Genomic DNA, 18,492 nt, shown 5'->3' on the forward strand with positions numbered 1-18,492 from the left:
CCACATGGTAATATGTGAAGTATTCAAAGGCAGTGTCAATTTTCTCAATGACATCCTGTTATTTAATTAAATATTTCATTCATGTGCAAGAAAATACTTTTTTCTCTTTCTAATCCATGAGTCTTAATGAAACTATTTTTATTTTGAATGAAAAGATGAAGGCTGTGAATTAGTTTTCATGGTCTGACTCTTAAAGAAAGAAGGTCGCCATCACTGCAGTGTAGACAAAATAAAGTCCCACCTGGCCGAGTCTAAGCAACTCAGGGACATCATACTGAATGGGAGGGGACTAAGTCCAGGCCTAAAGTGGCAGCAAACCCGGTGGACTGAGGGCTCCGGAAATGTCGGTGGCACGGAGGCAGGGGCTCTTCTGCTCCCCTGGGGGTCTTCCTACCAATTGTTCCAGCAGGTGGGGCACCTCTCTAATGTGTCTGCCATGTTCCCCGTGTTGGAGGAAAGTACCTGATTCTTTCCTGCTCTGTCACCCTTCCGACCCTCCTGCGGGGCACAGTGACGCCATCAGTTGCAGTGAGAAGAGAGGGCACATTCCACTGCGGCATGACGTCATTAGCCTATTGGTTAATCTTTCTAAATGTTTGCCAGAAAGATATGAAATCTTAGCAACAGAGGTATTTAAAGGTTTGGATAAGTTTGAAACACAGTGATTTTTCAATCTTAGAAGCTAACCAATCCAGGGGCCTGTTAGTCTACAAGTGTCTGCCATCTTTCTCAGGGTGTCAGAGAAAATCGAGTGACGGATCACTTTTCGGTGTCACTGCTCGAGACCGGTGACAATCAGTGAAATGATTGTGTCTGCCTCTACACATATCTGTAATTGATTGCCTAAACCCTACGACTCTCTTTCCCAGTTGATATGATGGAACATTGGAGTGAAATCACTCTCGATGAGGAGGAGCCAGGTCCATTTGTTATTTACTTCTCTGCCTGCTTCTTTCTCCCCATCCGGTGCCAATTGTCCCACAAGAGCACATTATGGTAATCAGCCGGAATGTATGTATAGGAATCAATCAAGGTGAGAGCCGTCGCAAGAGTTATGACATTACAAAGTCTGTTTGTAACTTTTGATTTATGAAAGATTTTCCATTTTATAAATTGGGAGTGAGGCATGTTGGGATGGCTTAACCCTTGAATTCCCCCAAAAGGAAAATGCATCGAGCATTAAAGCTAATAGACAATAGAGCATTTTAACTATCTAGTGCCTGCAAGTAATTAGAGTTCTTGCATGTTTGGCTTGTGACTTTGGCAATATTCTCCCACTCTCTGAACACATTCCCTGTCCTTATGAAATAAAACTGGCTCATTTTCTGGAGAGTAAAGACGTGACAAATTGCCATTCAGGACTGATACCCACACACAATGCTTTCTTCTGCCATGAGCCTGAGAAGCAACCATGCCACAGTAGTGTTCCTGGGGACCTTCCCTGTTCAGATTGTCACTCTCAGAGAGGGTGACTCAGGGAAAGGGCTTCACTGATGCCAGTTCCCAGGCCCACAAGATAGTTGGCATGGCAGTCTCCTCCTCTAATTCTTTACAGAATTGCTGAAGAGCAGGGCAAAGCCAGATTCAAGGCCATTTTTCCAACAGGGACAAAGCAGTATATAGCATCCGGCATTAGTAAGCTATACTTTTTTAGACTCAGCAGCTATCATAATTATAGCTTTAAAGGAGGCAGGAAATAAGGTAGTATTGTCAGCTGATCACATTAAAATTTAATCCTTTTATATTCTTCTAGTGCATCAGTCCTTGCCACCATTTCACAAAGTGATATTAACAGTCCCATTCTGCAGATATGGAAACAGAACCAAAAATATGAAATTCCTTGTCCAAGAATGTGCTGCTGGTTACTGACAGCACAGGACTTGAAGCCAGACGTCCTGACTCCTGGTCCGGGACTCTTCCATTTAACAGAATTGGATTTGTATCGGGGGCCCCATCACGTGCAGAGCATAGTGCTAGATGTGCTTCCTTCTTGCCCCAGTTTCTGAAAGCCAACCATCCCCGACTCATCAAAGGCCACGCAGCTGTGGGTTGTGGCATCTGTCACTCTGACTCAGCAGCTCACTGTCCCCCGTCACGGAACCAGTGTCTCCATTGCCATGGCCCTGTGGTAAGTGCCCTGGCATACCCATTACTGAAGGTAAGACATGGTTTCCCCTGGTGGAGAATGAGCTCAGGGAAGAAAAATATTTGTCCTGTCCCAAGGTCACTGGATCTGCTTTTTTCTTGGCAATCTGACTGTATTAGCTTGTGTGGAACTGAAGTTCTGTTTCCTTTTTTATTAGCATGGTGGACTTATTCTGCTCAAGCTCCTTTTCTTTTTCCTAATGTGAATCTTAAAGCTAATAAGAATGCAGATCCCAGCAGACCTACTCTCTCTCTTATAATCCATTAGGAACGTGAGATTGCCGTCCCTGGAAAACTTAAAAAACCATTTAAAAACAAAAAGATGAATAAATGAAAATGTTATGAACCTGGAAATGTTAATTAAGCCATTCTCAAAGAACAGACTTTCCAGCCCAGATTAAAACATCCCATCACTTTTAAATAGTTAACATCTTTCTCCTTGAAATAAGTCCAAATTAAGGACAAAATCATTATAAAAAGAAATAGTAAAGGGAGCAGAAAATGGTGCTAAGAATTTGGCTATCAACTGATATACTCAAGTTAGAGCAAACCACGAAGGCCAAAGCCATAAAGTGAAGTCTATTTCCAGACATACTGTAGTTTTATCCAAGCAATAGTCTGGGTACCTTGACATAGATTCATAGAATGTAGAAGCTCACAGATCATCCTGTTGAATCCTTTCACTTTTTTAGATTAGGGAACGGAGACTGGGAGAGGGTAAGTCATTTTCTTGAAGTCATTTGATGGAGCTGAGGCTAGAACCTAAAACTGTAGACTCCCGATCCAGTGCTCTTCCTGCTGCATACACAGCCGAGCAAAATGATTTCAAAATATTAGAAATACTAACAACAATAATAACTTTTTTAAAAGGTACTGACTCTCTACCTTATTATCTAGAGATATGTCTCCCAGGCTGCTTTCTTTCTTAGGAAAGAAATAGAACAGAGCCTTGCTCGTCAGGATATTAATCAGCTAGCAATCTTAGTCCTCAGAAACACAGACACACACTGTAAAACAGAGGAAAAGAGACCGAGTCCCCAAAGTGGCTGTAACAAAGCCTGTGCACTAAATGTCATTCACTCGGCCCCACGGAAGGTGTCTTTAGGCTTGTCTCGGAATTATTTATTCCATTTGACATATAATTCCAAGCAGATTTGAAGGAGAAAGTTAGTGGGTAGCAGCTTGACAGCACGAAGAGGCAGCTGTCATTTCTTCCTGATGGCCGTTAGAATTGACAACTGGTGGCCTAACAGCGGGGGAGCGGACGGAAAAACTGTAAAACTAGAACTAAGACCTAAAAGTACAGTAATATGGGGCCATTTTGTGTAGGGGCAAAAAGGTCTACAAAAGTATCTTTTGAGAGCACCATCGTACTTCTGTACAACAATAATAACTAACAACGATAACTTTGTTTTGTTGAGCGGGTGAGAGATGGTGCTAGGTATTTTCATAAATTATTTCTAAACTTTGGAACTCTTCAAAGGAGGTAATATAATTCCTGTTTTATAGATCAGGAAACTAAAGTTCAAAGGAAGTCAAGAATCATGCCCAGGGTCACAAGACCCATAAAAGACACAGCGGGTTTTGAGCATAGGTGGTCAGACTCCAAAATCTGTATTCTTTCCTTTATGCACTGTGATTCGAATTTGTCATCAAGACCTGGAGCAAGAAAGAAAATGATACATCAGGCGTGATATTCTCAATAAAATAGAATAAGGGGAATGAAATACATTTTAGAATATGCCAGCTACACATATGTTTACTGCATAGAGTATATAAGACATGAGACACAGAAAGTCCCTCAATGAATTGGCATCATTGATAAATTAGGTATTATTGAACACGTACAATTTTTGCAGGAAATTTAAGCCTCCTTTTGAGTTCAAACACTTAAAAATGCTAATTGCTTTATTAAAACCATTCTAAAATGTACTGCATACTTTCTGGTTTTAGCATAGCACAGAAATCTCTCATGACCAAACCTGCCAGGAGCTCACAGACTGCTTTAGGATACAGACCTGTAAACAATTCAGTTGTGAGAAGGTGTAAACTAAGCCAAGTGGGAAATGAGGGGAGGAATGAACATTGCCCTATAGATAAAATAAGTAAAAATAAATCCCAATTTTAATACAGTCCCTTATAACAAAACATTAAAAATGTTCAGCTTTTGTTTTCTGTTGATGAAAAACAGGCACCTGTCAAACATCACTACAAAATAGTAACCACTATAAGTGAGCAACTACAGTGGTTCAATGTGGACTTGTGTGGTCATTTAATGATTCATCCTTTAGCTTCCTAGAGGTAGATAGAACGTGAGCTCTCTTCCTATAAAGAAAATAACAAGTGAATTTTCTGGGCTTAATATGGCCTTGGGTGTGGCTTGTTGTTTTTCTGTCATGTATGCACATCTTTCTGAATCTTTATAACAACCTTGTTAGTAAAATTACCATTCTGTTTCTTTTGATGTGGAAGAACGAGGAGCAGAGAGGTTAAGTGACTTCCCAAGGGAACACAGCTGGCCGGTATCCAAATCAGAAGGAGAATTTAGGTCTCTTGGCTACTGGTTCCATCTGTTTCTATGAGAGCATGCTATCTCCTATGTAACTTGTCCTGGTTTACATTTCTGCTTATTCTTTTCTGCACCTGCCAGAAGTTGGGTGCAATTTCTGCACACCATGATGCATGTAAGGGTGAGGGTTACATGCCATTGTTCAGTTCCATTCTGCCCACCCACATTTCCTGAAGACCATCTCATTCACCCATTCAATGAACATCCTTGACATCTACTACATGCCAGGGATAGATAGTTTAGAGACACTGTGACGAGTACCTGCCCTTAGAAAACAAACAAAAAACCTCCACTTTATATTCTAGGAGGAAAAACAGACACATATACAACTAAATATGTGCAAAAGGGAAGCTATGGTAAATGTCTGACTGTAAGAGAGACACAAGCAAAATACTAAGGAAGCACAAAGGAGAGATTGATTCTGACCAGCAAGGCAAAGAGATGATGTGGGAGAATCTTGAAACACTTCCTAGAGCACACACATTTCAGTTAGACCTTCACAATTGAGTGCCATATTTTGAATTGTTCTGTATTAGTCAGCTCGTGCTATGATAATGCAGTATAACAAACAACCCTGAAATATCAGTGGCTTACAATAGCAAACATTTATTTCTTGCCTGTATATCTGTGGGTCCCTGGAGAAGCTCTGCATTAAGCTACAGGTTAGGTTCAGGTTAGCTCCCAGTGTCTCTCATCCTGGGGCCCAGGCTGAAGGAGCAACAGCCACCTGTTGAAAGCACAGTCTTCTAATGGTGCAGGGCAGAGGCCCAAGAGAGGACACCCATTTCTTAATGGAAGAAGCATGCAATGCCTCTTAAAGCCTTTGCTCGGAACTGGATCACTGTCACTTCTACACGTGTTCCGTTATTCAAAGCAAGTCACATGGCCAAGCTCAAGTCAATGGGGTAGGGAATATACTTCAGCCATAAGAAAACCAGAGCAAGGGCAGTGATGAAGGGAAAATTGTGAACAAATAATGCAACCTGTCACATGTTCTTACTGTTTCTTGGGCTTTATCTACTTCATATGACTATATAATCCCTGAGCTCCTCTCCATTCCCAGCATAATGTTGGCTGTATTGAAAGAGGGGTGCAGAAAGTAGGGTAGGGAGACAGCAGTTTGTTGCACCACAGTTACTTTCACCTGCATGAACACTGCCCAGGCAAGGAGAAGCGTCCATTAGTCTCTTTCCTTGTAGGCTTTCCAGCAGTTAGCACAATGCCTGGCACCGAGACAGTACCCAAATCATGTTTGTTAAATGAATGAATCAATGAAAGAATACAATGGCTGTGTCGACTGCTTTGATCACCCTGACTCTAGACTGTGGCTCTGCTTTATTGATAGCTGATACATCAGGCCTCAGTCAACACATACGCATATATTCATGTAACATAATTCTGTGCAGTCACTGAAAGCGATGGTGTAGAAGAATTATGTAATGGCTCTATTTTGGTAAAATATATCTCATATACTGTATATGTGAGTGACTTTAATTTTGTTTTTTTGACAATTTTTATTTTCTAAAGTTTCTATAACAAGTGCACATTAATTTTTCAATAAAATGTAGTTATTTTAAAGATAAATGTACAGCATCATCTACGAACATCTTCTAATTTCAGATGAAGTCTGGAAAAGCACCATTCCTCATGATGTGACATTTGTACTTTTGCTCTCTGTGCCGAGATATTCTAAAAGCAGATCAAAAACAAGTAGTTGGTAAATTGAGCTTCACCCTGAGTCTGTGTTCACATAAGAGGAATATAAACATTATTCCCACAGTGAAAGTCACTTAGGTTTTTTTTTGTTTGTTTGTTTAAAAAAAAAAAGCAAAAAACACTTGACAATCATCTGTTTGGTATCATACTGATACAACTTGGGAGTCAGGAGACCTGGACTGGGCTCCCCCCAACCTACTGCTCTTCATCGGACAAATCAGCCGACTGTTTCAAAGCCACATTTTATCAAAGGGAAAGTGAAGTCGATCCCTGCTATACATTAGTTTAGGTAGGTGCCAAAAGACCCTGGTGTGACAATGAAGTAACAGAGTAGAAAAAAATGATAGATTTTACTCGTAAATAGATGGGATTGTCTTCTCTGACTAAAAATAGTATGCTGATGTTGAGGATTAGTGTTAACCATTCATCACTGATTAAATGGTGTGTTGGTTGGGATAATAATGTTAGCTATTGTAACAACTAGATTCAAAATATATAATGACTCAAACAGGATATAAATTTCTTTCTCATTCTTCTAATAGCTCCTAGTCTTCCTGGTCAGCAGGCAGCCGTCTTCCATGTGCTAATTCAGGGACTCTTCCTTCCATTTTGTGGCTTCACTATCCTCTAGGGCTGTGGTCCCCAACACCCAGGCTGTGGCCCAGTACTGGTGCATGGCCTGTTAGGAAATGGGACGAGCACCACCACCTGAGCTCCACACCCACCCCACCCTACCACCACCCCACCCCCAGTCTGTGGAAAAATTCTTACACGGAACTGGTCCTTGGTGCCAGGTTGGGGCCCGCAGGTTGGGGTGCGCAGCCTCAGGCATTGTCATTATCTGAATCCTGTTGGTAGAAAGGAAAAGAGAGAGTAGGAAGAGGGGCATGCCCATTTCTTTAAAACTTTGGCCCAGAAATAGCACGTGGCTTCTCACATTCCACTGGCTACAACTCAGTCAGATGGCTGTGCCTAACTGCAAGTGAGGCTGGGAAACCTAGTATACTTCTGTGCCCAGGAAGAAGAGGAAAGAGATTTCAGGAAAACAGCTTGCAATCTTCACAAATGCCTATGATATGCCAGGCTTAGTGCTAGGCAATACAGACATTGAGATGAATGAGAGGCTTCTTCTGCCCTAAGGGAACTCCCAATCTAGTGGGTACGACTGACTACACCGTATTTCCAGATGATTAGAGTTTAGTGTAGTGTATGCTATCACAAAGCAGTGAGGGCAAGCCAGTGAGAACATTGTGCACGCACAGGAAGACCAACTAACCCTGCCTGTAGCAGATGGAGGTGGAGGGTTATGAAAGGCCTTGATTGTGTCAGTTTCACAAATGTTAATTGAGCAACTACTGAGAGTCAGGCACCTGTTACATGCAGGTCGCCGGAGACACAGGTAAGATGACATAATCCTAGCCCTTGAGGAAATGGACATACAAACAGACGAGTTCAAATGGATAACTACCCATGTGACTGGGGAATGAGAGAAGTACAGTGTGCATGCTTGGTGGGTTAGATGCTCTGTATTTGAAGTCAGCTGTACTTGGGCTTACATTCCAGCTTTAACACCATCAAAGTCACTGCATGACTTTGGGCAACTTTCCCCACTTCTCTGAAACTTCGTTCCTCATTTTAAACATAGGAATAACAACTCCTAGAATGGCAGTCTATGGTCTCAGGACTATAAACTCCATGGGTCCAAAGCCTGGATCTTCTACAACTAACTTTGTGATGTTGGGAAATTTATCGAACCATTCTGGACTTTAGTTTCCTCATCTTTAAAATTGGGTTGATAATAATACCAAATTTATACAGTTGGTAGGAATCTATGAATTCAGAAAACAAAAGTTCTCTCAGCTGTGCCTAGTACCTAAAAATTGCTCAGTAAGTGTAATGTCTTGTCACTATCTTACCTTACAGTTCGCTATGGGCATTAAATGAGATAATGCCAGTGCCTGGCAAACATTAAGTATTCAACTAATGGTAATGATTATTATTAAAAGTGACCAGCTGGCAGTAGGATGACCACAGGGACCTAAGAAGAAGTCGCTGAGAAACTAGATGATGGAATAAAGCTAAAATTCCTGACCCACATATTTATTTTTCCCCCATCCCAAGACAGATGAAGCAACAAAGGCATGTGGCTCTTGGAAGAACAATGCTTCTGGTTTCAGGTTGAAGACTATTCATTTCCTTATTGGCTTTCTCTGCCTCTTCCATTGGTGAGGACTTTGAGAATATGCCATAAAATTTAGGTGAAGGTAGGCAGGCATAAATGATTTGTTCCAAGAATGCAGGAGGAAGGTCTCCCTAAACACAGCATTCATGGGTAAGAGCTTCCAGAACCTTCCAAAATTCTGTCTCCTTTTATAGCATCCCGCAAGTCCAAAGTAATGAAATAAAAGCATGGTAATAGGTAAACACAATTACAGCACCCGGATAGCTCCTTGGCAGGCAGGGGGTGTTTGAGAGCATTGGCTGGGGTCTCATTTTCCATAATCGAGCCCAGCTCTGCTGTGATCACTATAGTATTATGACCTATGGGGCAAAGACGGTACCATATGTGATATTTCATTTTTGGGTAGCTGGGGGTAGTAATGAACCAGTTGCCGTCAAGTGAATTAATCTCTCTAGCTATTCAAAAACGAAACTTCATGTACAGCAATTTGTTCTTCATTGCTAACCCCCCGCCACTGTAGCCTTTTCAAATTACTCTTCCTACAGAAAAATGGAGAGAAAGAAGAAGAAAACTCAATGAAAAAATATTTTAACCTTTGCTAAATGTTGATATAGTTTCTGGTTGTCATTAATAATGGCAAATGCATCCCGTAGATACACAGCTTAGAGTTCACATTGTGATTCTATTAGCCGCATACTGGTTGATTATAAATCTCAAAAAAATAGGATAAATATTCAAAGAGTTGGTACAGCATAGATTCCAGAGCCAATTTCATACAGTTTAAATTATCAATTGGTATTTATCCAAACGCCAAGGAGTACCCTAATCAATCTCACTCAGTAGAATTACTCAAACAATTATTGTGCATTTAATAAATAGAAGTTAATGATTAAAAACACATTATTGAGAATGAAAGACTCTAGCATAGGCAGGTATAGACATATAACACAGCTGTTAATCCTCCATAAATTTGTTTTTAATAACACTGATGTTTTGGTTGCATATAATAACTATTTCATTAAATCTAAATTAAATGCATGGTTAAGCATATTTAAAACATGTAAATGTAATGTGTTGCTAGCATATTTCATTTTATGTTTCCACACAGTTCTAATAATTTTCCAAATTCAAATTGACTAGGTATAGGGAAGTCCCTGGTCATTTGTGTGATATCTTCTTTCTAATATCATTAAGGGCTCCAGAAATTTAATATCTCTGGGTTCTAAACACATCACTAGTCAATCAGTGTGCGGGAAAGACAATGTGTTTATCTGCTGGAAAGAAATGCTTAAAAGGGGGAAAATGCTTTTAAATAATAGCAAAAATATGCGTTTTGCTTTTTTCAAAAAATAAAGCAAAGAATCTAATAATAAAAAAGCTATCTTGGAATAACAATCAAGAGTGTGTTGTTGTGCATGATTTTTCATTTATGGATAGCAGGAGATGTTAATATACTTGCCTATGGCTTGCGCATTACTATTCTCAGCTATGCAGAAATGGAATGTGATTTACAGCAACACATTCTTTGTTGCTGTTCCAACATACCTATTGTCTTCCCTGCATTCTGACTGGCTGGCTGGCTGGGAAAGGGGAAGGCGCTGGACCACACTCAATCATTATGGGTGTCTACAAATAGAGTAGGTGTATGTGAACTGGGAGTTTTCAGCTTTGTATACCCAGCAAGCCAATCAGAGCACAGAAAGAACAATAGCTGAAGGTTTTACTGCTCTTTAAGTTTCTCCACTGATTCCCATTGCGACTGATTATATCACAGAAGTTATATAAAAATCACATTAAATGCCAACTAAATCAAGACTTTTCATGCCTTTTTTCAAAGCAATGAAATTCAGGACAAACACTATACTATGCATGAAGATCACCACCTAGAGATCTAAACTCTTCATTCCAGACGTCGTATTTGAAAATGGAACTAGAGAAAAGTGTAGTTTATTCATTTTGTTATTTTCCGTGGTGCTTGCACTGCTGTTTTGAAAGCCCACCATAGGAGAGCTCAATTAAGAGCCTTCATAATTTTCTCCAGTTAACTTTGATTAAATAGGCTGTCTTGGAAGGGAATTCAGTGAATTTAGGCTATAAATTACCTACAGTGAGTTTTCAACTTTGGAATTCTGAAATATTAGTTCTTGGACAGGCCATTTCTTTCAGAAGGGCTGTGCTTTACCAGCTGATTTGGAATGATTGTACTTTATGTTATCAGAGTGAAGAACACAGGCAAAAACTTCCTTCTGCTGGTTGGAACAACAGGTCCCTTGCAGCATATGTGGAAAAAAACACATTCCTTTCTCTACCGCTAGTTGGATTAATACAAGTATAAGGTTAGAGGTTCCCTTTAATCGTGTTCTTTTAACTCATTCATTGTTAGCTAGCCTTTCAGCTCATATTAGTTGTCAGAGATTATGAAAAGGTGATGAAATGAACAGGTTCCCCTGATGTGCTGCTTCTTAGACAAGGACTTCAAAATTCTTTATAAATAAGCAAATTCTTGCCCACTGAGCAAATGGGAAAACCAAGGCTGCTTCAGCTTGGGACCAATTAGGATTTGAACCCACTAAAGAAGATAGTTGGTGATTAGCTGCTTACATTACTCCTTTCATGGTATTTTTAAGGGTGGGGCTGAAAAATCCGATAAAATCTGCTACTATCTACACTGTAAATTCTGTAGAGTGTGGTGATGATGAGTTTTAGTTTCCTACTCTACGACCTCGGATCATATATTCCTCCAAACCTGTTTTCCTTCTCTGTAAAATGGGCTTAGTAACAGCATTCACCTCGCTGGGGTTTTCTTTAGATTCAGTGCGAGGGATAGTGCATGAAGGTACTTACGCAGGGCTTGGCAAATGTAATAAATACAGTACTCAATAAATGTTAGGTCTTAATACTATTAACGTTTTACTCGGTTGTATCTCCATTGTTTAAAAGCATGCTTGTTTAATAAAAACAGCTTACAATTGCAAGTGCTCTCTCTGACTTTTTAAACCTTTAATATCAATTAATTAATTCTATCAAAATATCAATTTTGTGAGTTGAGTGTAGAATTATTTTACCCTCTGTTGATTACCAAGAAGGGTAAGATAAAGTGGAATTAAGTGGCTTGCCTAAGGCGGCACTAATGCAAGTGTTAGTGAGTATTAAATTCACTCACTCACTTCCATTACATGAGTGAGCTTTCCCACTTTTCTCCCCAGCCAGTGGGGAATGGGCAGTTCATGGTTTGCATCAGAATGCAAAAGGTGTTTTCTCCCTTGCAGAATAATATTGTGGAGAGGGCAGAAGTGTGTTGGCTAGAAGTGGCAGCATTTATAAACGCATGGCCAACTTTTCCTTAAAGAAAAAAAAATAGTGTCAGCAGCATTCACACTTCTGAATATATTAGGTTTGTAAATCCAGGGTGCAAATTGTTTGTAGAATCTCAATTAAAGCCCTTATAATATTGTCATTCGTAATCAGTTCACTATGAAAACAGGGCTTCCAGAGGGCACTAAAATCATTTGAACTTGCGATCTGTAATAGATTTGAATATTCAGATAAGGTCAGCGGTCAGAGCAGAGGCGACAGTTTTGGTCAATAAACAGGTTTAGTGAGACAAAATCTTTTTATCTACATGGGAATGGCTTGGAGAAATTGGTTCTCAAGGGGGAATCAAAAGATTAAATTCAGCTGCGTTGCCAATTTATTTGCAGGCCGAACAAGTGTGCGATGGAAATCTTTGGAGGGGGTGGTGTCTGCCCCCGTGAGAAGCCCCTGTTGACAGCGCCAGAGGGGGCTCCGGGGCAGCTGTCCTGCCCACAGCTGAGACTGAGCTAAGAGGGAGAGATTCCTGGGGAGAGAGAAAGGGCTTCCAGTGCTTGGGAGGCTATCCTGGATTAAGCCAGCCCATGGGGAGGGCCAAGTAGCTGGGCTGTGTTGTTTTACACTGTTCCAGGCCCAGCTATCCTCTCCCCTACCCTTGAAATTGCTTTCTCTGAATTGTGCCTGGACATAAAGCCTTAGCCGGCAAGCCGTTACACGCTTTTCTCTAGCAAGACCTGCAGGAGAAACTTCTCTCTGGTCTCAGTACTAGGAAGCTTTACTCTTCTCTTGAGTGCTTGTTCACCTTTCAGACTATGTGAATCGTATAACCCCACCGTTTCTAGATGGTTCTCCTGGGGGCCTTGGGGGTCTTCCTGGCTGCCTGGGGAGCTGTGGTGGGGCCGGGAGTGAGAGCAAAGAGGGACAGGGGAATGGCCCTGGAGACTTGGATTTCAGCTGCTACCCAGAGCACATCTGCTTTTATGTTTTCTGCCTAGGATTTTATTTAAAGAAAGGATTCAGGCCGGGTGTGGTGGCTCATGCCTATAATCCTAGCATTCTGGGAGGCCGAGGCAGGTGGATCGTTCGAGGTCGGGAGTTCGAAACCAGCCTGAGCAAGAGCGAGACCCCGTCTTTACTATAAATAGAAAGAAATTAATTGGCCAACTAATATATATAGAAAAAAATTAGCCGGGCATGGTGGCACATGCCTGTAGTCCCAGCTACTCGGGAGGCTGAGGCAGGAGGATCACTTGAGCCCAGGAGTTTGAGGTTGCTGTGAGCTAGGCTGACGCCCAGGCACTCACTCTAGCCTGGGCAACAAAGCGAGACTCTGTCTCAAAAAAAAAAAAAAAAGGTTTAGAAACCACTGACTTAGCAACCATTTGCTTCTTGCAGCACTCAGCATAAACTCTAACCCAGAACCCTAGTGACCTGCCCTGCTGCTCTCTTTCGGCTCCTCCCCGGGCCACCTCCCTTCACTGGTTAGGCTTCCTCCACACCCTTGTCCTTTCGGTCCCTGAAGCAAACCAGGTCTTTCCAACTCGATGGCTGCTGGATGGAATTCTCATTTTCTCAGCCTTTTGTGTCTGACTTTCTCTTCACTATAGAATCAGCCAGGTTTAAGTTCAGCTGTAGACAACAGTGAAACTCAACAGTGGCTTAAACAAAAGACAACATGTATCTCTCTTTTACATAGGGAGTCTAGGGTCCCTACGGTGTCTCCAGGATGTCATCTGGATTTCTGTCTTTCTTCTCTGCCATCCTCACACATGCCTTTTGCCTTTGAGATCACCTCTTGGTCCAAATGACCACTGGAGCTGCAGCCATCATGGGCCATCAGCATGGGCCAAGCTGGGAGCACAGAAGGATGTTCCCCTCCCAGCCAGGGCTGCTGTCTTTAAACAGTTTCTAGAACCCCACAGGGTGTTGCGACTTACGTTTTATTGTCAGAACTTAGTCATGTGGCCATCTCCCGCTGCAAGAGAAGCTAGAAAATGTAATGTTTTATTGGGGCCGTAATGTGCCTGGTTAAAGACTGAAGTTCTATTATTAAGAAAGAAGGGGGAAATGGACATTAGGAGGCAACTCAGGGAGGTCTCAGGTTCAATTTCACTTTCCCCCATCTAAAATGTGATCTTGATCTTCCCTAATATTTGCTCTCTTAGAATGCTATTCTTTTCTTTTATGGAATTTTCATAATTTATAACTATATGTCTAACTTAAAATTTGTCTTCGAAGCTGGATGGTAAGTTCTCCAAAGGGAAAGATTGAGTATTTTTAAGCCCATGCCGTATAATCAATGTCCTTTCATGTAATATGCGAGATAAATATTTGTCATATAAATGAATAAATTAATGAATTTTATTTCTCTGATTGTATTTGTTGCTAGAGAGTTCAGAGCCAAATTTGTGGTTTAACTTCCATAAATGTTCAGGATTTGCTGAAGGACATTTAAGATACTAAGTTTACTCTAGACTCTTACTTATTTTTTCACCTCTACTTCTTCAATTTCCTAATTTATTTAGTAGATTTGCTTACATCATAGGGCAGCAGTCCCCAACCTTTTAGGCACCAGGAACCATTTTCATGGAAAACAATTTTTCTGTGCGGACCAGGGAAGGGGGGATGGTTTCAGGATGATTCAAGCGCATTACTTTTTTTTTTTTTTTGAGACAGAGTCTCGCTTTGTTGCCCAGGCTAGAGTGAGTGCTGTGGTGTCAGCCTGGCTCACAGCAATCTCAAACTTCTGGGCTCAAGTGATCCTCCTGCCTCAGCCTCCCGAGTAGCTGGGACTACAGGCATGTGCCACCATGCCCGGCTAATTTTTTCTATATATATTAGTTGGCCAATTAATTTCTTTCTATTTATAGTAGAGATGGGGTCTCACTCTTGCTCAGGCTGGTTTCGAACTCCTGACCTTGAGCAATCCGCCCGCCTCGGCCTCCCAGAGTGCTAGGATTACAGGCGTGAGCCACCACGCCCGGCCAAGGGCATTACTTTTATTGTGCACTTTATTTCTATTATTATTACATTGTAATATATAATGAAATAATCATACAACTCACCATAGGTTGAGGATCCCTGTTGGAGGGGATTATATATATTGGAGGCTCATTTTAATCCATTTGGAAATTAAGGGAAGGACATAGGTAAATAAAGACAGCAAAAGAGATAAAATTTAAGTATTCAACAGGAATGTTCTGAACAAAATGTTTGTGTGTGGGGGAGAAAAAAAGCCCAACAACAATAAAAGAGAATAGACATCTCTTTCAGCATATTGTTTGATGGTCCCAGTTCCAGGATGTATTAATGTTAGTAAAGAATAATTAACTAACCATAAAACAGGATGCTGTTTAAAAGTCACTAGTAAGCAGCAGGAGTTCAGTTAAGATCACACTTAGGAAGCTAAGGATGATTAACCTTTGCCTAGGTTATAAAATGGCCCATTTGAGAACTGTTGCCACTGGATATATTACCTGGATATCAATTGGATTATTGAGTGAGAGGTTTTACATGATGTTTAGTATGATGATATATATCTGGTTACGAACTGTTTATGACAAGTGGAAAAGCCAATAAAAGATTAATGCAGATTTAAATAGATTTTTCTACTTTACTTGAGTTGCAGTTAATTTATGCATATATAACTCAATACCTGTATATTTAAAAGAGATGCTAGTTTATTATTTGTAATGAAGAAAAATGGTTGTTGATTATGTAAGTGAAATTGTAATGCTGACACTGGAGCTCCTGTTTAAAGGGGATTTTCAGTTCATCGAGATTTCTCACTGAAATTTTTATTAATATTTAGCGCAAACTTTGCCAACTTAACCTTAGTTTAATTTAGCAACATTAAAGATCAAAAGAGAATCCACCCTCATGAACTTGCATTAAATTAACATGTATTTCCTTGTAATTACAACTTTTTTTCTTTGATTTGTCATACAGTGCACAGCCCGGGGCAATTTTTTTAAAGATCTTTTTTCTAAAAAGTTTTATTAATTATTTTTGAATGATTCCATTAAAAGTCTTTTGTGAGATAAGAAGATGCAAGGGATAATGATGGCCCTGGATGGAAGCAAGAATCCTATTCAGCAGCATGAAGTAGGAAGAGGTTCAAATGGCCAGAAGATGCTAAAACTAACATTGAAGGAGAGTAACCCAGTGGTTTCGGCCAGGTGTAATGATAGAGCAGTGGCTTACCATTCATTTCCAGTGACAGACACAATCCAGGGACTCCGCTCTCAGTCATGGGAAGTCCCAGCCTGCTATGGCCAGCAGATGGGCAAGAAGATGAGTCTTGGCTGCTGCATGCCCCACTGTCACAGGGAAATCCTTGTTAACTCCCAGCACAAGTCCCTCCACATAGAGTTTTGTATGATTTTCGAATGTCGTTTCTCTGATTAAAATAACCTGAATTGTTTTGCTCATTAGAATCCTTTGATATTTGGAAGACTGTGACATTCAATGAAAATTCCAGTGTTGAATGAGGATGAGGCAATATCCAAGTAAATTCATTTAAGAAGACCAAGAGTCACTGTGATGGCATCATCAGGGTTTTTTTGTGCCATCACAAAAATTAATTTTTCTAAAGGCAATAAAATGACTATGTTTTATAAAAAAAAAAGTCTTTTGTGGACAGGGGCTGTGTCTCTTAGGCTTCTTTTGCACTTCCCATAGTGACTAGCACACATTATACATTTAGTAGGGGCTTGAGAAAGTTTTTGAGTTTGATAGAATCAACCAACCTTCCTTCCTTCCTTCCTTCCTTCCTTCCTTCCTTCCTTCCTTCCTTCCTTCCTTCCTTCCTTCCTCAAGCATTAATTGAGTAGCTGCTATATTCTGGGCCCCTCCCTTGTAAGGAATTAGGACACAAAGATGAATAAGACATGACTCTCATGTCTTAGACAAAACAAAGGTTGGGGCACTGGTATATCATGATATAGATGATGCAGTGAGACCAGAACTGAAGATTTCTCTGCCCTAGTGTGCATGTCATGGTATCACTTTGTGAAGTGATACATCTTCACTTTGTGAAGATACAAAATAAGGGAATTCAATGAGAAGACATTAACCTACCATGGACACTACCTCTCTATGGTTAACTGAATGAAGCCATGTAGGGAAACTGCTCTGTAAACTATAAAATGCTGCTCAAATATACCATGATCACAAATTATATACATGTCACTCCCCACAACCACCAAATTATGAGCAGGGCATTTTCTTATTCATCTCTGTTTCCTTAGTACATTATAGGCAGCCATAACAAGCAATCAATAAATGTGTGCTTGGTTAAATACTGAAGATTTGTTTTTAGTATTATAATCATCATTACCAGTATATCAACTTGTATCCTGTTGCTTTATTTTGTTTGGATACCGATATGAGATACCCACATGTCTCCCCATTTGTGATGCTCTGGCCCCACTGGGGTGCCTAGTGGAGCAACCTGCATGGGTTGAACCTGAACCCCTTTGCCCTTCACTTGAACACTAGGTCAGAGATGGGAAAAATAGGCCAAAATAACACAACATACCCAAACCAAACAAACACAAATATAATAGAAACCACTTGTGGTTGAGCAGCTTTGGTCAGAGATGACAACTACTAGACCACTTGATTCTGCCTAATTCAAACTTCTGAACTATTAGAGTTTTTCATGTAACATCAAGCTCAGATGTATTTACATGAAAAACTTGGCTACAGATAGAAAAATTTTCATTTATTTTTAATTCCCCAAAGCCTTACATGCTCTCTATGAGGCTCCTATTTGATGTCAATTGATTAAATTATTTCTTACTCATATGAACTGTGAACAGGGACTGTGATAGATGTTCTACACACAAAAATCTTCTTTTAATCCTGTGCAAAAAGGTAATATTATTATCACCACCCTTTTATAGATGAAGAAACTGAGAAAATGAGACAGGCTGGTACAAGGTTATATAGCACTTAAGCTATAGAACTAGAATGGAAATTTCTGGCTCTAAAACCTGGATTTATTATTATTACTATTTTAATATATACCTCTTTGTTTTATTTTCTTATATTATTATTTCAAAGGATTTTTAAAACTCTAGCTCAACTTTTTATTTTGAAAAATTCCAAACATACCAAAGGAAAATTTAAGGTATATTATAATGAACATCCATGTACCCTCTAAATAGTTGAAACAGTTATTAATATTTTACCTCATTTATTCTCTTTTTGTTTATACATATGCACACACACACTTTTTTTATTTCCCGAACTAGTTGGTTGTGAGTTGTGGAGTTGGTAATGACACTTCACCCCTAGATATTTCAGCATGCACCTTCCAGGAGAAAGGACATTCTTTCTCATAACACACAATACCATTATCCTATCTAAAAAAGGGAAAAAAGTGATGGTAATTCCATAGTATCATCTAAGATCCAGTCCATATTTAAATCTCCCAGTTGTCTCTACGTTTTATGACTGCAAACATGTGTTTGTGACCATTACACTGTGTTCTCCCTTAGGTTTGACCCTCCGGGGACTTTGGAGGACACAAGGTTTCTAAGCTCAGAGCCACATCATGGCCAGG

The sequence above is a fragment of the Microcebus murinus genome, chromosome 2, assembly GCF_040939455.1.
Source record: "Microcebus murinus isolate Inina chromosome 2, M.murinus_Inina_mat1.0, whole genome shotgun sequence".
Lineage (NCBI taxonomy): Eukaryota > Metazoa > Chordata > Mammalia > Primates > Cheirogaleidae > Microcebus > Microcebus murinus.